The sequence below is a fragment of the Gopherus flavomarginatus genome, chromosome 1, assembly GCF_025201925.1.
Source record: "Gopherus flavomarginatus isolate rGopFla2 chromosome 1, rGopFla2.mat.asm, whole genome shotgun sequence".
Classification (NCBI taxonomy): domain Eukaryota; kingdom Metazoa; phylum Chordata; order Testudines; family Testudinidae; genus Gopherus; species Gopherus flavomarginatus.
In genome coordinates, this window is record NC_066617.1 from 213,065,452 (window position 1) to 213,089,430 (window position 23,979).

General features: G+C 43.4%; 1 long non-coding RNA gene across 1 annotated transcript in view; it reads left to right on the plus strand.

Moving 5' to 3' along the window:
- Positions 1–3,283: 3,283 nt before the first annotated feature.
- Positions 3,284–23,979, plus strand: part of LOC127043063 (uncharacterized) — a 39,087-nt gene continuing 18,391 nt past the window's right edge. The window contains exon 1 of the long non-coding RNA XR_007772131.1: positions 3,284–3,379. This is a non-coding gene — a long non-coding RNA (uncharacterized LOC127043063). The remainder of the gene's footprint in view (positions 3,380–23,979) is intronic.

Genomic DNA, 23,979 nt, shown 5'->3' on the forward strand with positions numbered 1-23,979 from the left:
CCTGAGCAGAATTCCCTGCATCCACCAACTGGCATGGCATAGTTTGGGACAGTGGGAGGGTGAAAACAAGGTCACGTACTGGTCCTTGAGTCTTGTAGCTCAGGAACCCAGTCAAATAGTGTTTTGTTGCCTCCACCCACACACCCGCACACAGTGTGATGTAGATTTGCTTGAACTAACCTCAAGAATGCCAGAGCTGCATCCTCATGGATTACCTTGACAATCCCATAATGTCATCTTTTAGAATTGTCCTAGGCCTGTAGATCTTCAGTCAGAACCTGATCCAAAACTCACTGAAGTGAAAGTCAGTCTTTCCATTTGAAAAACTGGACTATGGATCAGGCCTTTGATCACAGTGAGACTTAACTAAACTCTCTGACAATCCTCAGGATCACTGAAATACTGCCTCCAGCCTACTGTAACCCATCCATATCGGGACTATGTTTGTGACAATCAAGTATCAATCACAAAGCGGTAGAAGATTATGATACATTAATTAAAGTCTCTGGTCTAGATAAGTAATGTCAAATGATCATTTAACTCAGCTCCACCTCTGCTGTCTTACTGCCTAACGATTGTCTAGCTCACCACAGTGCCACTTGCCTAAGCAGTGCCTTCCCATCTTTATGCCCTGCTAGGGGGAGTGCCATGCATGTCCTCTACACACCACTGTAAGTGTAGACACAGCCTCGGATGGTTCAGGTGTTTAGTATGGATCCTCTAAATTATGAGTGAGGCATGTTAGCGGGGCAGAATAAGGAAGCTTGCACTGCCAATGTCTGGGCTGTAATATCTAGCCTTGGGCAAATAGACGGCATATTTTTCTAGTGTGGCAATTCTGAAATGTTCCATGTGTAACTAATTTTGTGAGAGAAAAAAGCACCATTGTTGGCTGGCTAGCTATATTATACAATCTTATCTGATTGAGTTGTTTTTTCCTATAGTGCCAATCGCTGGAGTAGTAAGCAATGATCTGTGTTAATTCTCATGTCCTTAGATGCTGCTAATAATCTAAAGGATTTCCTCAAACATGTTATGTGTATGGTAAAACCTTTAATCCTTACCTCCTGGAGGAGCCTTAAAATGCCACCTGTTCTGCAGGGTGAATTTCACTGAAAAACATTCCATTCCTACAAACAAGATTCCTGCTGGAAAATTTTAATACTCCAGGACTATATTTTGCATAACAATGTATAAATAGCAGTCACAGAATGATTACGATGCATGAGTTCTTTTATCTGCCATAATATTTATGAAGTTTTAGAATGAAATCTAGGCCCTGTTGGTTAATGGGAGTTTTGCCATTTATTTCAATAGTGCAAGATTTCATCCCTCATGTTCCATTACTGTTGCTGCCACCTCTGATGTATCTGAAGTATCATGCTAGGATTTGCTGTTGTTTCCCATAGCTGCAAAACAGAGATGAAGATTGAAAATGAACAAGACTAAATGCAATACTACCCCTCCCCTCCCTTCCTTTCCCCTCCCACCACCCATTTCCAAGATGATGGTGTCATACTTCAAGTATCAGAGGGCTAGCTGTGTTAGTCTGGATCTGTAAAAGCAGCAAAGAGTCCTGTGGCACCTTATAGACTAACAGACATATTGGAGCATGAGCTTTCATGGGTGAATACCCACTTCGTCGGATGCATGTCATACTTACCTCTTCTACATGTTGCTGGACCACATCTTCCCTTCCATCTCTCTTCACTGGTGCCATGTTGCTCTGCACATTCAGTTAAAACTTCTTGTCCTCACCGCATTCAAGGCCTTTTGCAGCTCTGTCCCGGCCTATGTCTCAAAGCTTGTCTCCTGTGTGTTTCCCCCAACCACAATGATGCAAGTCTTAAACCCTCTTACCCACAACCTGTTCCTTCTTCCTCTCTTTTTCCATACTGCAGTCTAAACCAGGGATGCTGGAACAATTTGTATAGTGGGGGTGCTGAGAGCCATTGAACCAAACTGTAAACCCTGTATATGATGGAAACCACTTCAAGCCAGCGGGTATGGCAGCACCCACCACCCCTAGTTCTAGCACTTATGCTCTAAACAAAAATTATCCTCAATCTTTGTTTGCCAAGCCCACACCATTTCCTCATTCAAATCTCTTCTAAAACCCCATTTCTGTCACCCACAAGAATGGAGTTATCCTACTCCAAATATAATCAAACCATTAAGAAGCGCACAGACCAAATCTGAGCAACAACTAGATCTAAAACCATTGTACTCTTACTTACTGTATGGCTACAATTAGAGCATAAGATATTTGGAGCAAGGACTATATTTCTGGGTGGTGGTGGTGGTGATTGTTTTTCCCCCACTGATCTGTGAAGCAACTGCACATTCTGGATACTGTCTAACCATCCAAGTTAAAGATATAGAATTATAGGTTTTTTTCCCCAAAAAACCCATAGCTGCTGCTAAAACAGAACTACTCTTTTACAATCAGTGCTGAGCCTGAAATAACTTAATCCAGCCTGGTTTTACGTGTCTAATTTTTTTTCTTGAGGTTTCTCTTTTAACTTTTTGACATGAAAATAATACCACAACCTGCCAAAGCGTCTTTCTAATGGAGAGTTCAGTTTACAGGATTAAGCAGTAATATTAAATCCAGATTGAATTTGTGGACTCATGGTACTCCTATTTGATTCCATTTTAGATTGCATGTGTTTACTTTCATTATTTGCTGCCAGAAAACAAACCGCCCTCTTAACAGTGAGCATCAGAAGTACAGAATTAATGCACAACCAGTGAAAAAATTAAGGGACCGGGCCATAGGCGGTCTGGCCTACAGCCCATACATTAGGCACAGCAGACAGTGAGCAGGGGTCAGAGAACTCTCTAGAGCTGGGCTCAATAAGCAAGAGTTGGGGTCAAAGTCAGGTCATGATTGGAGACCAGAGATCAGAGGCAGTACCAGGCTGGAATCTAGGGCTGCCTGGTGTCTGGTTTTTGACCAGAATGCCTGGTCAAAACGGGACACTGGTGGCTCTGGTCAGCACCGTCGACCGGGGTCATAAAAAGTTCCTTTGGTGATGCTGCAGGGTTAAAGCAGGCTAGTCCCTACCTGTCCTGGCACTGCGCTGCACCCCTGAAGCAGCCAGCAGGTCCTGCTCCTAGACGGGGGGGCACGGGGCTGCACGTGCTGTCCCCACCCCAAGCACTGGCTCCACGCTCCTATTGGCCAGGAACTGCAGCCAATGGGAGCTGGGGGGGGGCGTTCCTGCGGGTGAGAGCAGTGTGCAGAGCCTCCTGCTCCTCCCTTTACCCCCTGCCTAGGAGCCAGACCTGCCGCCCGCTTCCGGAGCACAATGTGGAGCCAGGACAGGCAGGGAGGCTGCCTTAGATGTGCAGCACCAACGACCGGGTGCTGACCAAGGTAAGCCTGCACCTCAACCTCCTGCCCCAGCCCTGAGCTCCCCCCAAACCTGCAGTCCCCTCCTGCACCCCTAATCCCTCAACCCTGGCCCCAGCCCAGAGCCCATATCCCCTCATGCACCCAACCCTCCTGTCTCAACTCATAGCCCCCTCTCACACTCCAAATCCCTCGGCTCCAGCCTGGAGCCCCCCCTGCACCGCACAGCCCTCATCCCTAGCCCTACCCCAGAGCCCACCCCCCCAGCTGGAGCCCTCACTCCCTCCCAACTCCCTGCCCCATCCCAATGCCCTCTCCCACACCCTGAACCCCTCATTTCTGGCACCACCCCAGAGCCCTCACCCCTCCCACACCCCAACCCCATCCTTCAGCCCAATGAAAGTGAGTGAGGGTGGGAGAGAGCAAGCCACCGAGGGAGGGGGAATGTAGTGAGCAGAGGTGGAGCCGTGGGGGAAAGGGAGGGGCTTTGGGGTAGGGGCAGGGATAGAGTGTTTGGTTTTGTGTGATTAGAAAGTTGGCAACCCTGCTGGAATCAGGAGGCAGGAATCAGGGTCAGAATCAGGCTGGGATCAGAGGCCAGAGATCAGAAGACAAGATGATACCTAGAGTCACAGCAGGCCCAAAGTCTCTGTTGTTGCTCAGACAACTTCCTGGGACACCTTCCAGGGTTAAATAGGGTGGTTGGCCAATCAGAGGTTTGTAGGGTACTCTCACTCTAGCGCCCTGCAGTGCCTATTCTCCACAGTGCTCCTGACTGTGGCTCTGCATGGCCTCCTGGTGGCACTGTGGGAATGTCAGCCATCCCAGGCTCTATAAACCCAGATTCCTGGCCCCATATCCTTATACTAAGTTACCCAAACTTTAGATTATTGTGAAAATAAAAACCATGTCAATAGATCATTTAAAAATACTTGCCTATGAGGTATAGGTTCTGAGCCAGTATACTTAGAAAAGCAATTCATTTAAAAAAAAATCTAGATCAATTCTACGGCCAAGGTTTTAGATTATATTTTTAACTTGGTAAAGTCAGTTTCTTCTTCACATTTCTGTAAGGAGAAAGGCAAAGGGCTAACAGAATTGACAGAATGTATTTTCTCTATAATACTATTCAGGCGTGTATTCAAAAGTTTTAGAAATATCTATAATTCATGTGAAATGCATTAATTCCTACATCTGCTTTTAGCACCTCATTTATTCCAGAAATCAATACACAGAATGAAAAATATTTTCAATGTTCTTTAAATCATTCCCACAACTTTCCAATTGCTGTACAAACCCTCAAGAAATATTTTAATTTATGTTGTAAAAAAATTTCCATACATCAATACATGTGGAATCATAGATCAACATGCCATATGGTATAAAATGTGAAATCTTTATTATTAAGCCAAATGTGAAATCCACACTAAGACCTTGATCCACCGAAGTCAATGAAAAAACTTCCTTTGATTTAGAGGGAGTTGGATCAAGTCCTAAATTAAAAAAAATAAATAAATAAAGCATTTTTGCTTAACAACTTTTTAGAGCTACTATATAGGAATATAAGAACTATCATACCAGAGCAGACCAATCAGCAATTTAGTCCAGTATCCCATGTCTCTCAGTGAACATTACCTGAAGCCTCATAACAAGGAGTAAACTCCCAGTTATGTGCCAAATTATCTAATACTATAGTAGTCCATGGTAGAGATGGAATTTCTCCCTGGTACACGGTGGTGATTAAATTATTAGTCCTGTAATGTTAACACTATATTTGAATTATTCAGTGACTTGGTGAGGCAGTAGATGCCACAGATTCTCAGTCCCTCTGAGGTTAAAGGTGCACAGTTCAGTTTTTATTGAATATTATTGTCACACACAATTTCAAACTTGAAGGTATGTTCATTGGATAAGTCGAGCTGAGCTGGAAAAAAGAAAAATTATGTTGAGACACTTTTCTATTCATGTCTTCTCAATATGATCTTTTTATTTAAAAAGTGTATTATATATATATTGCCAGGTTAAGTAGTTAACACTGAGGGCTGATCATTTTTTCCATTATGAAAAAACAATTACCTTTAGGGGTATGTCTACGCTGCAATGTAAGACCAGGAGTCAAATTTGCACACAAGCCTAACTCCCCATTGATCTCCACACAAATAATTGCTAACCCAAGGCTCAGACCCAGCATCAGGACCCCATGGGGGTAGAGGATCCAAGCCTGAGTCAAGCTGGGACCCTCGGTTCAAGACCTGTTGTTTTGCAGTGTAGACGCAACCCACTGATCTCATGCTCTGGGAATCCACCAGAAGTATCTCCCAGGCTGACTTTCTTCCTCTCCAAGGGCAAAGTTGGCTCTGCAACACCCCCAGAACCCATTAACCCTAGAAGGTTGGCTCCAGGTTAAGAAACTTCTTCCTCTCCATTTCCTTCCTATATGCTGGGAATCCTAGCCCTTTTTCTTTGGTCATTCCTATCCTTCCCCCTAGCCTGCCAATCTGACTTCATCTCTCCCTCTCTGGAGTAGAGGACTTGCCTTCTAGTCAGCTGGCTTCCTTTTATAGCCTGTATTTTGTTGATGAGTTCTTGCAGCAGAAGTACAGATGAGTGAAAAAGAGGTGGGAAGAGTACTCTTGTGAAAATAACTTAGCTGAACCTAGCTTTGGTACCCTCTGAAAGATGACACTAGCCAGCTGCCAATCTTCCTTGTCGAAAGCTACCCCTGTGCCCCAGAAAGCGACAAACTGACTGATCTGTGACCTGGCAGTGCACAGAACTACAACTAAAGGAGTGTGAATGTAAGATTTTGTTCTCAGTGGAGTTTGCAAACAATGTTACAGTTTGGTTTCCAGGGGCTGGAAGGGATTCCACTTTTGGGGGTTCAGAGTTGCTGAATTTGATTCCCCAAGGGGAATCGTATCTCCTCATCTTCTCCGTTTAGCATAACGTGCTTGCTGGACTTTTTCTGAGGACAACTCTGAATTTGGAGATAAGGATGAAAGAATGTAATACTATATAAGCAACATGTCCTATATGGTAAGGGGCTTGACACTATATCACACACTAGCGATTTATGAAGTTAGACATCAGGTAAAGGTGAAGAGGAATTGAAATGTATTAAAATATAGAGGACTGACACAAATAAAGAGCATCTTCGGGGACTGGGGTGCTGGTCAGTCAGTGGAGGAAGTTAGCAAGTGAGCTGCCACATGGTTCAGAATTAAGGACACTTTATCTTAAGCAGACTATAAATGTCTGGGAGGAGGGTCTAAATTAAAAAGCAACTGCATTTGTTGATAGAAAGTAAAATCAAAACAACTTGGAAGAATTACTAAAGGAAAGGTTTGCACACTTCAGTGCTGGACTATGTGCAGCAATAAAAGCAGACTAGAGCCTGCCAGGAAACCTGGTGCAGATTCAGACCCAACAACAAGGCCTAAGGTGACTGGTCACTTCATAAGACCTGAGGTGAGTGTACATGGTCCCCAGAAATACAAACTACAGTACACACTACATCTACTGTATATAGCAGAGAAGTAAAAGCTCTTGGGATCAACCACAACCTGCCAAATTCACAACAATGAGTTTCTTAGCAACTAGCTGTTGCAAATAAATGCTATAGTTTCTTTATTTTTCTTTTTCAGGAGAGCTGATACCATCACAGTTGCATAAAAGTGCATCTAAATAAAAAGTAATGGGGTACCTGCCTCTTTTAAATTCTCTCTGCTTCCCTCAATAGCAGATAACTTCTGTTAGGAGTCAGTCATTCAGAATATCATAATCCCAGACTCTCAGTAGCCTATGAGAAAGAGAGAACCTAATTGCTTTCCTCCTGAAAGAACATAGGCAACCAACTGGCTAACAACTAAAAGATGGCTAGAAGACCCCCCAGAAAGTGTCTAGGGGTACATCCAGACTACCCATCGTATCGGCGGGTAGCAATCGATCTATCAGGGATCGATATATCGCTTCTCGTCTAGACGCAATATATCGATCCCTGAACTACAGAACTCCACCAGGGCGAGCGGCAGAAGTGGAGTCGACGGGGGAGCAGCAGCCATCAATCTTGCGCCGTGAGGATGGGAGGTAAGTCGAAATAAGATATGTCAACTTCAGCTATGCTATTCTCATAGATGAAATTGCGTATCTTACATCAACACCCCCACCCCCAGCGTAGACTAGGCCTAACAGGAGACCAACCATAGCAGAAGAGGGATAGTGAACTAGGTGAATGAGAGAAATACTCAGAGAGAGAATGAAAAAGGGCAATACATAAAACCCTGCAATTTGGAGATCATGGAGAGAAAAAAAAATTTAGTTTTGTTTTCCGTGGACCACCTTGTACTATATTAAATGGATACTGGACAATTCTGATGTGTCTTAATTTATGAATGCTGATGACTCATTTAATTTATGAATGCTGCTGAGCCATTAGTGATTATCTTTGAAAAGTCATGGAAGACACGAGAGATTCCAGAAGACTGGAAAAGGGCAAATGTAGTGCCAATCTATAAAAAGGAAAATAAGGACAACCCAGGGAATTACAGACCAGTCAGATTAACTTCTGTACCTGGAAAGATAATGGAGCAAACAATTAAGCAATCAATTTGCAAGACAGAAAGGTTATAAGAAATAGTCAACATAGATTTCTCAAGAACAAATCTTGTCAAACCAACCTGATAGAATCATAGAATATCAGAGTTGGAAGGGACCTCAGGAGGTCATTTAGTCCAACCCCTTGTTCAAAGCAGGACCAATTCCCAACTAAATCATCCCAGCCAGGGCTTTGTCAAACCTGACCTTAAAAACCTTTAAGGAAGGAGATTCCACCACCTCCCTAGGTAACCCATTCCAGTTCTTCCCCACCCTCCTAATGAAAAAGTTTTTCCTAATATCCAACCTAAACCACTGGAACGTGAGACCATTACTCCTTGTTCTGTCATCTGGTACCACTGAGAACAGTCTAGATCCATCCTCTTTGGAACCCCCATTTCAGGTAGTTGAAAGCAACTATCAAATCCCCCCTCATTCTTCTCTTCTGCAGACTAAACAATCCCAGTTCCCTCAGCCTCTCCTCATAAGTCATGTGCTCCAGCCCCTTAATCATTTTTGTTGCCTTCTGCTGGACTCTTTCCAATTTGTCGACATCCTTCTTGTAGTTTGGGGCCCAAAACTGGACACAATACTCCAGATGAGGCCTCATCAATGTCGAATAGAGGGGAATGATCACGTCCCTCAATCTGCTGGCAATGTCCCTATTTATACAGCCCAAAATGTCATTAGCCTTTTTTGCATCAAGGGCACACTGTTGACTCATATCCAGCTTCTCGTCCACTGTAACCCCTAGGTCCTTTTCTGCAGAACTTCTTCCTAGCCATTTGGTCCCTAGTCTGTAACAGTGAATGGGATTCTTCCGTCCTAAGTGCAGGATTCCGCACTTGTCCTTGTTGAACCTCATCAGGTTTCTTTTGGCCCAGTCCTCTAATTTGTCTAGGTCCCTCTGTTCTTTGACAGGATAACAAGCCTTGTGGATGGGGGGAAGTGGTAGACGTGGTATATCTTGACTTTAGTAAAGCTTTTGATACTGTCTTGGATGGCCTTCTCATAAGCAAACTAAAAAAATGCCACCTAGATGGAGCTACTATAAGGTGGGTACTTAAGTGGTTGGAAAACCATTCCCAGAGAGTAGTTATCAGTGGCTCACAATCATGCTGGAAGGGAATAATGAGTGGGGTCTCGCAGGCAGAGCCATCCTTAGGGTACAGTGAATCGGGGTGGTCACCCCAGGTCCCACACTTTGGGGGGCCCTGCAGCAGCTGTCCTGAATTGCTATACCCTAGAGATGGCTCTGTGTGCATGTTGTGCAGGGAGTGCTAGCCTGGCCCAGGAGGGGGGATAAGGTGTGTGGGGGGGGCAGGCTGGCCCGGGACGTTAGCGGGGGGCCTGGCGCCAGCAACAGGGGTCGGACCCACACTCACTGGCCTGAAGTGGCATCAGTGACCCCAGCCCACCACACTTCGCCACACCAGCTTCCAGCATTGTTCAGGGGAGAGGGTGGAGCAGGGATGGGAGGAGGCGGGGCAGGGGCTTGAGGAAAGGGGTGGAGTGGGGGTGGGTCCTGCGGTGGGAGGGGGTTGTCCCAGGCCCCGCCTCCCCCCTAGGGACAGCCCTGCCCACAGGGATCAGTTCTGGGTCTGGTTCTGTTAAGTATCTTCATCAATGATTTAGATAATGGCAGAGAGAGTACACTTATAAAGTGTGCAAAGAGTCCTGTGGCACCTTATAGACTAACAGACGTTTTGGAGCATGAGCTTTTCGTTTCATGCTCCAAAACGTCTGTTAGTCTATAAGGTGCCACAGGACTCTTTGCTGCTTTTACAGATCCAGACTAGCATGGCTCCCCTCTGATGCTTATGAAGTTTGAGGACAATACCAAGCTGGGAGGGGTTGCAAGTGTTTTGGAGGGTAGGATTATAATTCAAAATGATTTGGATAAACTGGAGAAATGGTCTGAAGTAAATAGGATGAAATTCAATAAAGACAAATGCAAAGTACTCCACTTAGGAAGGAACAATCAGTTGCACACATACAAAATAGGAAATGACTGTCTAGGAAGGAGTACTGTGGAAAGGGATCTGGGCGTCATAGTGGACCACAAGCTAAATATGGATCAACAGTGTAACACTGTTTCAAAAAAAGCGAACATCATTCTGGGATGTATTAGCAAGAGTGCTGTAAGCAAGACGCGAGAAGTAATTCTTCCACTCTACTCCACGCTGATTAGGCCTTAACTGGAGTATTGTGTCCAGTTCTAGGTGCCACATTTCAGGAAAGATGTGAACAAATTGGAGAAACTCCAGAGAAGAGCAACAAAAATCATTAAAGGTCTAGGAAACATGATCTAGGAAGGAAGATAGAAAAAATTGGATTTTTTTAGTCTGAAAAAGAGAAAACTGAGAGGGGAGATGACAGTTTTCAAGTACATAAAAGATTGTTACAAGAAGGAGGGAGAAAATGTGTTCTTAACCTCCGAGGATAGGACAAGAAGCAATGGGCTTAAATTGCAGCAAGGGAGGTTTCGGCTGGACATTAGGAAAAGCTTCCTAACTGTCAGGGTGGCTAAGCACTGGAATAAATTGCCTAGGGAGGCTGTGGAATCTCCATCGTTGGAGATTTTTAAGAGCAAGTTATACAAACAAATGCCAGGGATGGTCTAGATAATACTTAGTCCTGCCATGAGTGCAGGGGATTGGACTAGATGACCTCTTGAGGTCCCTTCCAGTCCTATGATTCTATTATAAATGGACAGCACTAGCAAAACTGAAAGAAGGGGCCAGGAGCAAAGGAAAACTCTGCAATGTTGTCTCTGTATATATTTATCTACCATATTGTTCTATCCTGGGAACCAGTGTTTGTTTTTGTACTTGCATGCACGTGCACACATGCAGAACAAGCAAAACTTTAGAGCCACAGAATCCCCATTTTTAACTGGGGACCAAGGCCATCCACATTTAGCTCCAGGACACTCTGCCCCACCCTAACATCCTGCCTATACAGTTCCAGCTATAAAGTCCAAAGCGGCCATGCTGTGAGGAACTCCCCTTCCCCGTGCTGTTCCTGGAAATCCCCTCTCTCATTCTGTAAGGAGGATTCCCAAGGACATAGGGTGACCCAAAATTCACACAGTCTTATATCTTAGCAACCGTGGAATTGGTGGGGGGTGGAAGGGAACAGTGTGAAGAGTACATCTCTCTTCACCTGCCATCTTCCCCAGCCCACCTCTGAGTTGGCCCTGGGATGGGAGACAGACAGTGCTGAGCAATCCTCCTTCTGCACTCAGGGGAAGATCTGTGCATAGTCCCTTTGCCTGTGGATCCTGCACACATGGTCAGAGATGGAGCTGGGCAAAATGTGTTCATCAGCACTTGTTTGAATAAACACCATACATTTGCTTCAATGCCCCATTTTATACCCTGTTGCTCTGACCAGGTCACCCCTCTCTTTGCATCTCTTTTCTGGCCCTCTCTTCTCCATTGCATCAAGCCTTCACTTTCAAGGCCCTTTACACCTTACCCCTGCCCTGCTTATCTCTCAATCAGTATTGAAAGGTTGACCCCCCCACTACAGATTGGCCCTGGATGCCAGCTGCCATTGCCTACTTACCAGATTTTCAGACAAGCACCTACCACTTCCTCTCAAGTGCGAGGGGCAATCTGGGGGGAAATCCCCCAAAATGACCTCAAAGCTATTTCACTGTTATCCTTCAAATCCCTCCTTAAAACTCTCCTTTGCCATGGTGCCTACGAAAATCTTGACAAGGGTTAGATTGCTGGAGATCCCTGCCTATCATGCTGACCAATATTTTAATTGTTTCACTGTACTCCCCTGTTGGTCTATATCCATCTGTTGTTTCTTGTCTTACATTCTAACTATAAGTTTTTGGGGCAGGGAATATCTCTTGTTCTGTGTTTGTACAGTGCCTAACACAGTGGGGGCTTGGTCCAGGACTAAGGGCCCAAGGGCTCTGACAATAAAACTTTTCATACAAATTTTTGTCTACAAAAATGTTAGCAGAAGGAGAAAGTGTTATGAATCCTTATGTTTTTAAACCATCATTCTTTCGGGAAGGATTCATGTGTCTGTCTTTGTAGGTTTGGAAGTCATCCAATCAGGGAACAGAAACAATAGCATGTCATTTAGGTGACCAATCACACAGCACACATAGCAAATTATGAATAATGAAAACTCCAAGATATAATCACAGCAGTAGTCTGAATAATCTGTCATGTGATATACACTTACATGAACCATTTGTCAAATAACTGCACAGAACAAACCCATTAATAAAAAATCAGTCTTCTCACAGATAAACCACAAAGGGCGAAATTCACCCCCAAGGCAGAGGGCAAGCACAGGGCCAAAGCACCTCTTTAATCTTCCTTCAGCCCTCAAAACAGGGCTTTGCTGGGAATTAAGTGATATGTAGCCTTTGGACTGGCCCTCTGTCCATGGATGAAGTTTACGCTTTGTGAATTATCTGTGAGAAGACTTTGATTTTTCATCTAAACAAAAAGAGGGACTAACTGAGTAAAATGAATGATAAATTTACAATAGTTCACATAGATTCAATCAGTGCCTTACTGTCTTGGGCGTTTTGCAAAGGTGGAAGTAGCAGGGCTGGCGCTACCATTTAGGCAGCCTAGGCAATCGCCTAGGGCACCAGGATTATTGAGGAGGTGGCATTTTGCCGGGGGGGCGGCAGGTGGCTCCGGTTGACCTGCCGCAGACATGCCTGCGGAGGGTCTGTTGGTCCGCGGCTCCGGTGGAGCTGCCGCAGTCATGCCTTCCGATGGTTGGCTGCTCCCGCGGCTCCGGTGGACCTCCCGCAGGCAAGCCTGCGGCAGCTCCACCAAAGCCACGGACCAACGGACCCTCCGCAGGAATGCCTGCGGCAGCTCCACTGGAGCCACAGGATCAGCGCAGGGGGCAGCGAAATGGCCATGCGCCTAGGGCGCGAGAAACCCTGGCGCCGGTCCTGGGAAGCAGACATGCCTGGGTAGGCTATGAAGGAACTATAATGTAATCTATTGCAGGGAGAAGGAGGGCTAAGGGGTTTTACAGTTAAATACTTTTTTGCCATTGCAACGTAAATAAATAGGTCCATTGTTGAACTATAACCTAGTATAGAGACAGCTGTGTGTTTTCTGAATGAGGTTATGAAAATGGGGTTAAGAAGGAAATCCACCCTCAAACTTCATGGCCAGTGCTGCTCTGGTTGTATATGTAAGTATATTAAAGCAGATACACAGGCAAAAGTTACTCCATTATAATGTAACTGGCAGCTAAAAACATCACTAAGATTTTGTGCTATTGTGGCCACTGGTAACATTGCTTAGTGTTCTGATATTGAAAAGCTGCTATAAAAGAAACTTCTAAATAACCTAGATGTTTGGACTGTGTATGATGAGGCAAGATTAGCCTGTGCTGGCCTCTGTAGCTTGGGTGAGTGAGGGGAGAGGCAAAATGGAAGATTGTCAGAGAGGTAAACAAGATCCTGAGAGGAACCAATTGAAACCAGTATCTGATAAGATAGCAACTAATTTTAAAACAAGAGACCATGGCCTGAAATTGGGATGGGATAGGTGGGTGCAGAAGCAATTTAGACAAAACTACTTCACAGAAAATAACTTATAATTTGGCATAGATTGAAAAAGTCAGCATCTGAAATATGGAACAGAGTGTAAACCAACTGTAGAGGGAAATGAACATGGCTTTTGGACACGGATAGAATTCAGAGTTGTAGCCACTAATTGGATTTTTAGGGCTGTGATGAGATTGGCTGTATTTTCTGGGTTTGTGAGGACAGACTTTAACAGAGCATATTGTTTTTTCCTGGCTGTTAATATTCCTGTGGCTCTGGCTCATTTTGGACATGATCCAGCCTTTCCCGAAGTCAAGGGGAGTAGTTCCTTGACTGCAGTGGGCTTTGGATCAGGCCGATAAATAAGTCTGTATGTAAGGATGAAAAACTAGTCGGGCTTTTAGATTTTTCTTGGCACTGTTGTGTTATTTTGTTCTACAGTTACCAAAAAAACCCAAAACACTCTTTTAAAATGAATGACAGTTGTCAAAGAATAGCTCTGCTTTAATCCTGGTCTCCCTCCAGGGCTCTGTGCCCTTGAAGTCTTCCTTCCACGGTGTTTGGTTAAAGAGTCCCTGATTCGTAATTCATTCTGCTCTCTCTCCTACTAGCTGGTATTGAGTTTTAGGTTGAGGCATAAAGTTTAATGTTCATATCTTCAGAAGTCAAAGTCTGCAGTTTTTAAAATATTTAGAGTCCAACATAAATAAGTTTAAGTGTCTTCCTCAACTTCGTTTTATACAGTAGCTAATTTTAAGCATAAATATTTTGAGCTCCTCTACACACAGATAGTATTGCTGTGTGGTCACATACCATATGTGCATATACATCACTGTGGTTGGCCAGCCATAAGGAAGAGAAATGAAGCTCTTTGGTTCCAGAAACATAGGCCCTAGACCTTATACCTTTATACAATGAAGAAGCAATTTCATTAGTTTGGTGGTGGAAGGAATTGATAATATACCTGAGCAGGCCTGATCTATTTTATGCAGAAAAATGTGATGCTAAGCCTACACCCATGGCAATGTATCGCAAGGTGATTCCTTGGTTTTATTTTCCAGCCTACAGATATAACAGGAAATAGTGCTGCAACTGCAGTTTTTGAAGATGACGCCTGATTGTAACGTGCATGGTAAGAAACATGCATTATTGCCCGCTTACAAAGGTAGATGTTCTAGTACAGTGGTGGGCAACCTGCAGCCCATGGGCTGCACGTGGCCCATCAGGGTAATCCACTGGCAGGCCACGAGACAGTTTGTTTACATTGACCATCCACAGGCAATTGCTGCTCACAGCTCCTAGTGGCCGCGGTTCGCCGTTCCCAGCCAAGTGGAGCTGCAGGAAGCGGCGGTTCTTCCAGTTTCCTTGTATCACGCTCAAGCTGGTTATGTAAAGCAGCCATAAATCCAAAGTTTCTAAATTCAGATTAACTAGCCAGTTAGACTGGGTTCACAGCTACTTTATATCAGTTCCAGTGATTCTTGCTCTATAAGCCTTTTCTATAAGGAATAAGTGGACAAAAATGATTCCATACAGTAGTGATGTGTTTAATACTAAGTTACTTTGTGCTCCTACATTATATGATAAATTAGGTTTGTTCATATTTTTCTCCATAGTGCACTCAGGGCAGATAAAAGGTTGTCTGGCTGTCTTAACTGTGCATTTCCATACCTTAAAAGAAATCCAAACCAGTTAAGTTTAACTTGTATTCTAAGTTGACACATGGAGTTCTGGGATAATTATAACATACCTGTGATGCATTTTACCCCAAATTACTGATATGTACTCTTCTTTAGCTTCAGTTTAACACAATTTTTATTTCCAGATCAAAAACTAAGGGCTCAATTCTGCCACCCTTACTTATGTTGGGTAGTCTGGTTAAATGGGACTACTTGCATGGCAAACTGTTCCCCAATAAGAAGAGTAGTAGAATCTGACTGAATTAGGATTTTAGAACAGCATCTCTATAAATGTAGGGAACAAATTCTGATATTCTTATTCACGTAGAATAGTAGCTTGACTTCAATAGGACCACTCATAGAATAAAGTAATACTCAAAGTTAAGAGTATCAGGATCTGGTCCAATAGAATTTAATAAAATACAGTATTTTTTCTATAGAATTTTTAAACCTTCCTATGAGAGAGAATTTAAGCCAGAATTATAGCTCGGTTATAAACCTCTGTAAAGGAGGTTGTTTCTCCAAATGTTTTAAACAAAATCTCAATGAGCCACGCAACTATGATCTCTACCTTTTTTTTTCATTGACCGCTTTCATGTATTGCAGCATGGAAGCACATGTGTCTAATGACTTCCTTGAATTGCCTTGTGCAGCATTAAATAACTGCTGTGTCTGACAGACAAATCCACACTTGAAAGATCTGGAAGCATGTTCTGCACAAACACAACTGATATAACCCAGAATTCTTTTAAACTTGACTTTTTTATGTATAAGAAGGATTTTTTCTTACAGAAATCAGTAGAACTATATTTTATAATACTCTTAAGATCAATATTAAATAACTAAAACCGAGCTTATGAGGGGAGGAAATAAATCCCATAACTGTAAATTTTCCCTAAACCTGAGCTCTATCAAATTGATCATATCCAGTTCAGTAGTCTGCCCCAATACATTTTATGGCCACTTAAGCCATTGCTGTTATATTTAACACTATATTTTGTGTTAGGAAAAGTTAATAAGTGTGTCTAGCACTGAAGAAATCCAACCAGAGGTTGGTGGTTTGGAGTATGTTCTCTTGAAGCAGTTTTCATTATACTGCTGGAAAAGCTACATTTTGGTGGGAAATATGAACAAAGAGCTAGTTAGCCATCATGGCTCCATAAGTTCTAATAACATTGTAGGTAATTGTTTTACAGCGTGAAAGTCCAATAGAACATGTACTGAGGGACAAAGCTCTGCCAAAACCAATCAGACTTCTTGTACTTTGAGTTTAAAGCAGTTACACTTGTACAATAAAATAGTGCAGCAAAATAAGGGAGGTAACCTCTATGAAGTACTGAAGGGAAACTGGACACGTTGGAATCTAGTTAAATAAGCAACAGTGCTAGTAGTTGCATTTCCTACAAGTCAATATGCGATCACAATAGCAGAGCTACAGCAAAGAAGACAGTTGCATAACAGATTTCAAGGCCACACATTGTGCAGCTGAGCAGCTGGCAACAAAGGTGAATGTTGCTGGTAAGAGAACATCAAGATTTATCCAGAGACTTTGTTATATTGCAATAGGCATGTTAAAATAAGTAAAAATAGTTTATAAAAGGAATACAAAACTCTTTTTGAGTAGTGGGCAGAAATCTGATGGAAAATTAAAGCAATCTGCTGCACTGAGAGTTTCTATGGATTTCTGGCAGTTTATACCCCTGGAAAACTGAATCATGTGAAAATGATGACCTAACATACTTCCCCTTCTGAATCTTCTAAGACTCTACAGGCTGGATCATATCCTTGTGGCAGATGGAAACTTTATTTTCAGCCTTGCTTGTTTCCCTGCAGGAGGGCCCAAACAGTAACAGCCCTTGATCCCAGGGGGTAAATCCCCAGCAGAGCTGGAGCAGGGTTGTGTACACACAATTGAGGAATGGAGAGGCAAAGGTAGCTCTAAGACACCCTTTAATGCTGGGCCTGGCCAAGGACCCAGCATGAATGTGTGCTTTTCTAATGCTGCTCTCTCTCTTCGGTCCCACTACTTTTCAAAGGTCTACTTCTCTACTGCCTATGGCCCTTGCAATAAGCTTGTTGCTCATCCCTGCACAGCCTTCCAGGAGCCACATACGCTCCAGCCCTAGGTTATTTAGACAGTTATATGCTAAGTAAGAGAGTGCAAAAAGGGAAATGGTGGAAGTCCTTTCACTTGGAATATTTAAAACTAGACTGGACAAAGTGCTAGAAAATACATATTTAGGAGCCATTCCATACCAACAGGGGGATGGAGTAGATGACCTAAGAGAGGCTTTCTCCATCTCTGAGTTTTATGATTTTGGAAACAGCAACAGAACACTTTTTTAAAAAAAAATCCTTTTCACTCACAGTTCATGGGTGTTACCACTTACCCTCCTTCTGGAAAGCTGAGCCTCTTTGTTCAATTAGCTTCACTAGAGCATAACTATGGAGCTTAGCTCTGTCCTTCACCAAGAGCTTCCTCTATATCTAGGACTGACAGAGCTTTTCACTCTGCCCCTTCCAACTTGTTGGTATTGTCTGGTCTTGGCCCTGATTCAGTACTAAGACTAGATAGCAAACAGTTCACTTGTATTTCCCCTCAGTAGTTTGGCAAGGCACACGCTACCAGGCTTGCTGTTTGGATCACTGGGGCTGGTTTGGGGGCTGGTTCTGTGGATGGGGGGCGGCATTGCCACCTGGACCTGCTGTGGGGTACCACTAGTCCTGGATCTCCCTGGTACTAAGCAATGCGTCAAATTATGTCTTGTGGCAGTAAAAACACATCACTCCTCAAGTTCCTTTGGGGTCCTGTGAGGGTTTACCTCCCACCCAGGTCTGGGTTTAGCCCATTCTCCTTTTTGGGAAGGTCCCCGCTATCTCCCTTCTGGGGGAGGGGTCCAGCTCTGTGCCAATCTCCCTTGATCTTCCTCTCAACCCAAGATGGCTAGCTGCATCTTGATCAGCCCATTTCCCAGCTATGGTTGCATCTCTTGGACTTTTGTCTATTAACCATATTTCAGGCTCGGGGTGGGGAAGGGCAGGCAGAGTTTATAGAATTTTTTGATACACATTAACTCATAGGCTTCATTGACCATGGTAATCCCCCAACCAGTTCCCCATTTCTTTACATAACCCCTAATTTGGGTTGAAATCTCACCATAGGTCATGTCCCCTTTTTCTGAACTCCCTTAAACCTTCTCCTGTGTGCTGAAGAGGTCAGGTTAAATTTTGTAAGAAAGCTTGTTTACAGCAATCATAAAATCTATAGTCTTCCCTTCCCACAAGGGTAAAAATGTCCAAGGCCTTTGTCCCAGATACCTTACCATGTCCTCATTTCCCACCTTATTCATTCATGCCTCATTTCAAAAGCCTATAGGAACACATCCATGTCCTCCCCCTCTCTAAAGCAAGGAGGTAATTTGGATTCTATGCCACTTACCAGGCCAGGTACCTGGGGACTGCCTCCACCTACTGGACTACAATTCTGCAGCTTCCATCTCTCCGTCTCAAACTGATAATGCCGCTCCTTGTCTCTCTCATACTGACACTGCTGCTGTGAATCTGCTTTTTCTTGCTCCCTGTCCACAAGCTGCTGGGTTTCCACCTTCATTGTTCCTTTCCAGGTGCAGCTTCTCCTGCTCTAGCAGTTGAGCTGTCCACCACTTCTTGGTCTGCACAGAACATAGTTGCTGCCTCTGTCTCCCTTTTCCCTGTTTCTCTCCAGGGTGTTGGCTCCAAGATTCTCCCCGGCAGCTGGACACTCTGTCAGCAGGCTGGAGGTTCTCCACGAATATAGACCATCACTCCTTGATTAACACAGCACTCTTACTAACTGTGATTTTGGTTCTATGCTCAGGGCTGATCTCCTTTTCTTTGCGTAACTCAATCAGCTGATTTTTTTTCTTCTCTGTTCATAATTAATTTTCCCTGTCTCTCTTTTTACTATTCCTTTTCATGAAAAAATGACTACGCCTTTTTTCCTCTTGTTTTTCCTTCTATAGTGTATGATCTTACTGCTGTTGGCACCTATGCAATTCACACTGTTACAGATCCCACACATGCTGCCACTGTATAGGTAACAGTTCAGGGCAACTGCACCAATATTTCCCTTTAATGATTCAGCAATGTCACTTGCTCTCAGCTTCTAGCTCCTCAGGTGTTGCCTTTGTGGGTGGAGACCCATGTTTCCCTCCCTTCTGACCAGGGTATTCCCAGGCTGCATAGTTCACTGCCTTCACAATGTATTTCCCAGCACAGACGGGTTGCCCAAGAACACCAGCTTGCTTTCTCTCCAGAGGGACTATCAACAGGTAAGTAACACACAGCTCTCTAAGCAAGCTTCCTTTACTCTTAAGGTAAAAGGTACTACAAAGAAAACCTATTAGATACAATAAAAGAACCCAGACTAAGAAGCTTACTAGGTTTCCCCAATCCTAAAATGGGCTCTGGCAGGAGCAGTCCTTCAAACTCTGATCCTGGGGACATCCTTGTGGTTACAAGTTCATCACAGGTTCAGTTCAGAACAAGCACCCCCATACCATGTTCAGTGTGCTCTTTACACAGATTAGGGTCTTTGATCTGCAGTTTCCAGAAGCAGGTAAGGGGTATCTCTCCAGGGCATATCTTCAAAAGGTTGGCTTCAGAGAGGAGAATTTGCATCCCCTTCACCCCAAGGCATTCCCTAGGAAATCCTCTTCATGTATGTTGTTCCCAAAAGATCTTTGAACTTCCCAATACCTTCTAGAACTTGCATTAATCTTGTCTTCCTGCCAAAGAACTCCCACACAATCTTGCAATAGTGCATAAACACTTGCATTTCTAATATGAGGTAGCCCAAAGGTATTAAACATAATTCAACAAAGTTCATTCAGGATATTGTCAGTATGTCACACTCATAGTTTACCCACATGGTATCACAACATTCTAAGAACAGAAATTGGAATAAGTGAACTTCTATGAGTTGTGGAATAGAGTGGCCAACAGGATATTTGGTGGACAACCTCTTTTTCCTCCTACAGTGGATGGAGGGGTTGGAAGGGAAAGAATATAACCATTATCGGTCTGTCTGAAAAAGGAAGAAGTAGGCAGAAATCTGCTGGCTAGCATTCTTACTCACCCCCTGCACTCGCAGGAGTTACTGACGTTTGTAAAGTGCTGACATTTTGTTGACCGGTCCCAATCCTTAAGTGCTTATAGCAGTGGCTATGAGTGCTATGGGTTCTTGGTATCTCTGCATTCAGCTTTTCTCTTGGCTTGGAGGTAAGCATTGCCTGCTGGCCTGTTGAGCTGGGAGTTGCACAAGGATCCATAGCAATTTAAGACAAGTGAAATGTGCAGACCCACTTGTGGGCGGCAGTGATAGAAACCAGCTTATTGAAACTGGTAACAGACTGGGAATTCCAGCTCTCTCATTGAGCCCTAAATAACATTGTTCATATTGGAAGGTAAAAAGAATTTTGGGAGTGGAGGACATACCAAAAAACAAACAAACCCCAAGACCTCAGTGGTTCTTCCAAAATCCTACAGTTGGTACTGTATAAACTACACAGCCCACAACTGCCTTTTCCACTCACCGTCCCAAAACTGAACTAGATTGATTGTTCTCTTGACAGCAGAGTTTACCTTTATTGCCAGCTGCTCAGTTGCACAATGCATGGCCTTGAAATCTGGTAGTTCACATGGCAGAACTCAGTAGTAAGAGATATAACTTCTTGTCCTCCTGCCCATGTTGCATAACCAAAGACGGGATATTAAATTCAGTTTCTTAATGATTCTCTTTTGCCTCTCACCTTTTAAAGGCCAATAGCAGGATTGGGACAGGTTCTATAATGCAGAAGCTACCAACATTTGGAAACTACACCTAGGAATCTGCTTATTCCTGAGCACAGAGACCACCCTAAACTTTAAAAACTTTTTAACATAGGCGACTCTGCTAGTTGTCCCAAGCATGTTACAGGCGCTTGTGGGACCCTGCTGTTTAGCTCTCTCCATTGTGAAAACTGACCGTTTATTCCTACCCTTTGTTTCCAATCTTTTAACCAATTGTTGATCCAAGAGAGGATCTTCCCTGTTATTGCATGACTACCCAGGAGGTTTTGGCGAAGGACCTTGTCAATGGATTTCTGAAAATCCATGTACACTGTATCAACATGATCCCCTGTATCCACATGCTTGTTGACCCCCTCAAAGAATTCTAATAGTCTGGTGAGGCATGATTTCCCTTTACAGAAGCCATGTTGACTCTTCCCCAATAAATCATGTTCATCATGAGACTGATAATTCTGTTCTTCACTACAGTTTCAACCAATTTGCCTGGTTTTGAGGTTAGGCTTACCAGCCTGTAACTGCAAGGATCACCATTTTTTTTCTTTTTTTATAATCAGCATTACATTAGCTATCTTCCAGTCATCTGGTACAGAGACTTGTTTTCGTCAATAGGCTACATACAAGAGTTAGTTATTCTGCAATTCCATATTTGAGTTCCTTCAGAACTCTTTGGTGAATACCATCTGGTCCAGGTGACTGATTATAGGACTCGGACTGTAATATGGTAATTTACCAGTTAAGATCCATAATGCCTTTTCTTCTTTCGCCTATGTGATTTTTTTTTTTTTAGGTCTACCAGACACATTTTTTTATTTGAAATTACCTTCTTGAAACACGTTGAGTGTACTCTGCCTTTCCCATCTCCCTCAGTATACTCCTCTTTGTTTTGCCAAAGGCCTTCATAGGAGGAACTAATCACATTTTGTTATGGAATTCTGCAATAACTCATACTTTTGTGTTGCACAATGAAGAAAAGAATAATGGGAAATTACTATCTAGGGGCTATATCTCTCCCTCCATTGTATGGTGAGGAGAGAATTATATGAAAGCAAATAAATTACTGTCTGATTCTAGCCAGTCACCCACTCATTGAACGCTGCACACAGGGTACTCCGTACCATTTGTGTCAGTATGTATGGAGGGTGGGAGGCAGGGCATAGAGACAGGTGCTCCAGGCAACGCCAAGCCCTGGCAAACCACCAGAAGTGTTGCTGCATAAATTCCAGTTTTACCCACGTTCTGCACAGCATTTCATTCTGTAGCATTAACTCTTTCCCTCCAGAAAGGGGAATACTCCAACATGGCTCCAGTCCTGTGTGACCTGTGCACTACAGCTACTGGGGAGGGGAAGCTCAAGAGCAGCATGAAGGATCTGGCTCCCTATGCAGATACTGCAAGATCCATAGAGATGGGACCGGATTTCTCCTCCAGTATTCTGCATCTGAGCAGTTTCAGGCCCACCCTGTCCACACACTGCTCCCTCATAAGAGGATGATGCTTCATATTACACAAGCTGAATCTTTCAGAGTTGTACCTTTTTTCTCCCTTTAGTGGCTTTTTAGTCCTAAATTGCTGAAAGTGACAATGATTCATGTTTTTAATGTTGAAATCACAATTACTGTAAAAATCTAATGTCATGTTTTCCTGACACCCTTCCCTGGAGGAAAACCGGGATGGGAGCTGTTAGCCCTAATGACTCTTAAATATCTCCTTTTGAATTAATTAGTAGGGGATGAAATTGGCTGGACTACTTGTGAGTGTACAGAAACTTGACAATTACTGTCTGGAAAGCTTACAGGATGCATATCAAAGCCACACTGTGAATTGCATAATTGTGATGTTTGTCTGGGGCCAAAAGATAAGACCCATATAAGGGGACTAACTTAATTAATGTGTAGTAATACTAATAAAATTGATAATAATTCTTAGTGGTTTTAAGTTTTATCAGACATGCATGCCAAAGGCCAGTGAGTGCCTCAGGGAAATAAACTAAAATATAATAAGAAAGGCTATATAGTCCAATAAATTCTACAGCTGGCAGAAAAATCCCCAGTAATCCATCTCCGTTCATTCTATAATTAAAAACAAAAACAAAAAAAACAGCTATATGAAACTAAAAGAAAACAAAAGGGTTTGAGTGTCAATGGAAAAAATGCCACAGATGTACACGACCATACGTTGATGGGGAGTACCTTCCAGAGTAGCATGTCTTCAGTGGACAAGACTCTGTTGCCCATATTCTCACAATATACTGTACCATGGGATGGTGAGCAGTTCCATCCCTCCTTATCTCAGTAGCTGTGTTGGGACAGAGGGCAGCAAATGGTCTCTGTGGTAGTCTGGTCCTGTACTATTTAAGACTTTGAATGCTAGCAATAAAATTTTCAAGTGCATTCACTAGACAACAGGAAGCCCGTACAGCTGGAAAAGCAAAGGTCAAAGAAAGTGTGTAAATTCAATTGACAATTTACCAGAGCAATATTGGAGTTTATAAAAGATAAGGGGCTAGATTCACCTTTGAGGTGAGTGAGATGCAAAATACACCTCTCCCAGTCACCAGGGACCCAAGGCAGGCACATGATGGGGTAGCAGGCAGTTTGCTAATCACTTAAATATTTTGGGAATTCACTTAATTCTGTGTAACTCCAGACTCCATTCCAGGGTATTACCTTCAAATAACACTTTAGGCCCTGATTTTCAGAGAGGTTGACTGAGCGTTCCAACCTCCACTTTACATCAGTGGGAGCTGAAGGGGCTCTATACCTCTGAAAATCAGGTCCTTATTAAGCAAAGACAAAACAGATTCCCTTGATGTAGTGAAACTATCTTGATTGTGGTTTTTGGTTGTTGTGAGCCAAGGAGTCCATTCTCTCCTGCAGTTTGCTCATGCTCATAGATTCAATTTTTCCATCAAGCAAAGCTATTGCCAGCTGCATTTTGTCTTGTTGTGCAAGAATTTGCTCAAACATGCTACCTAC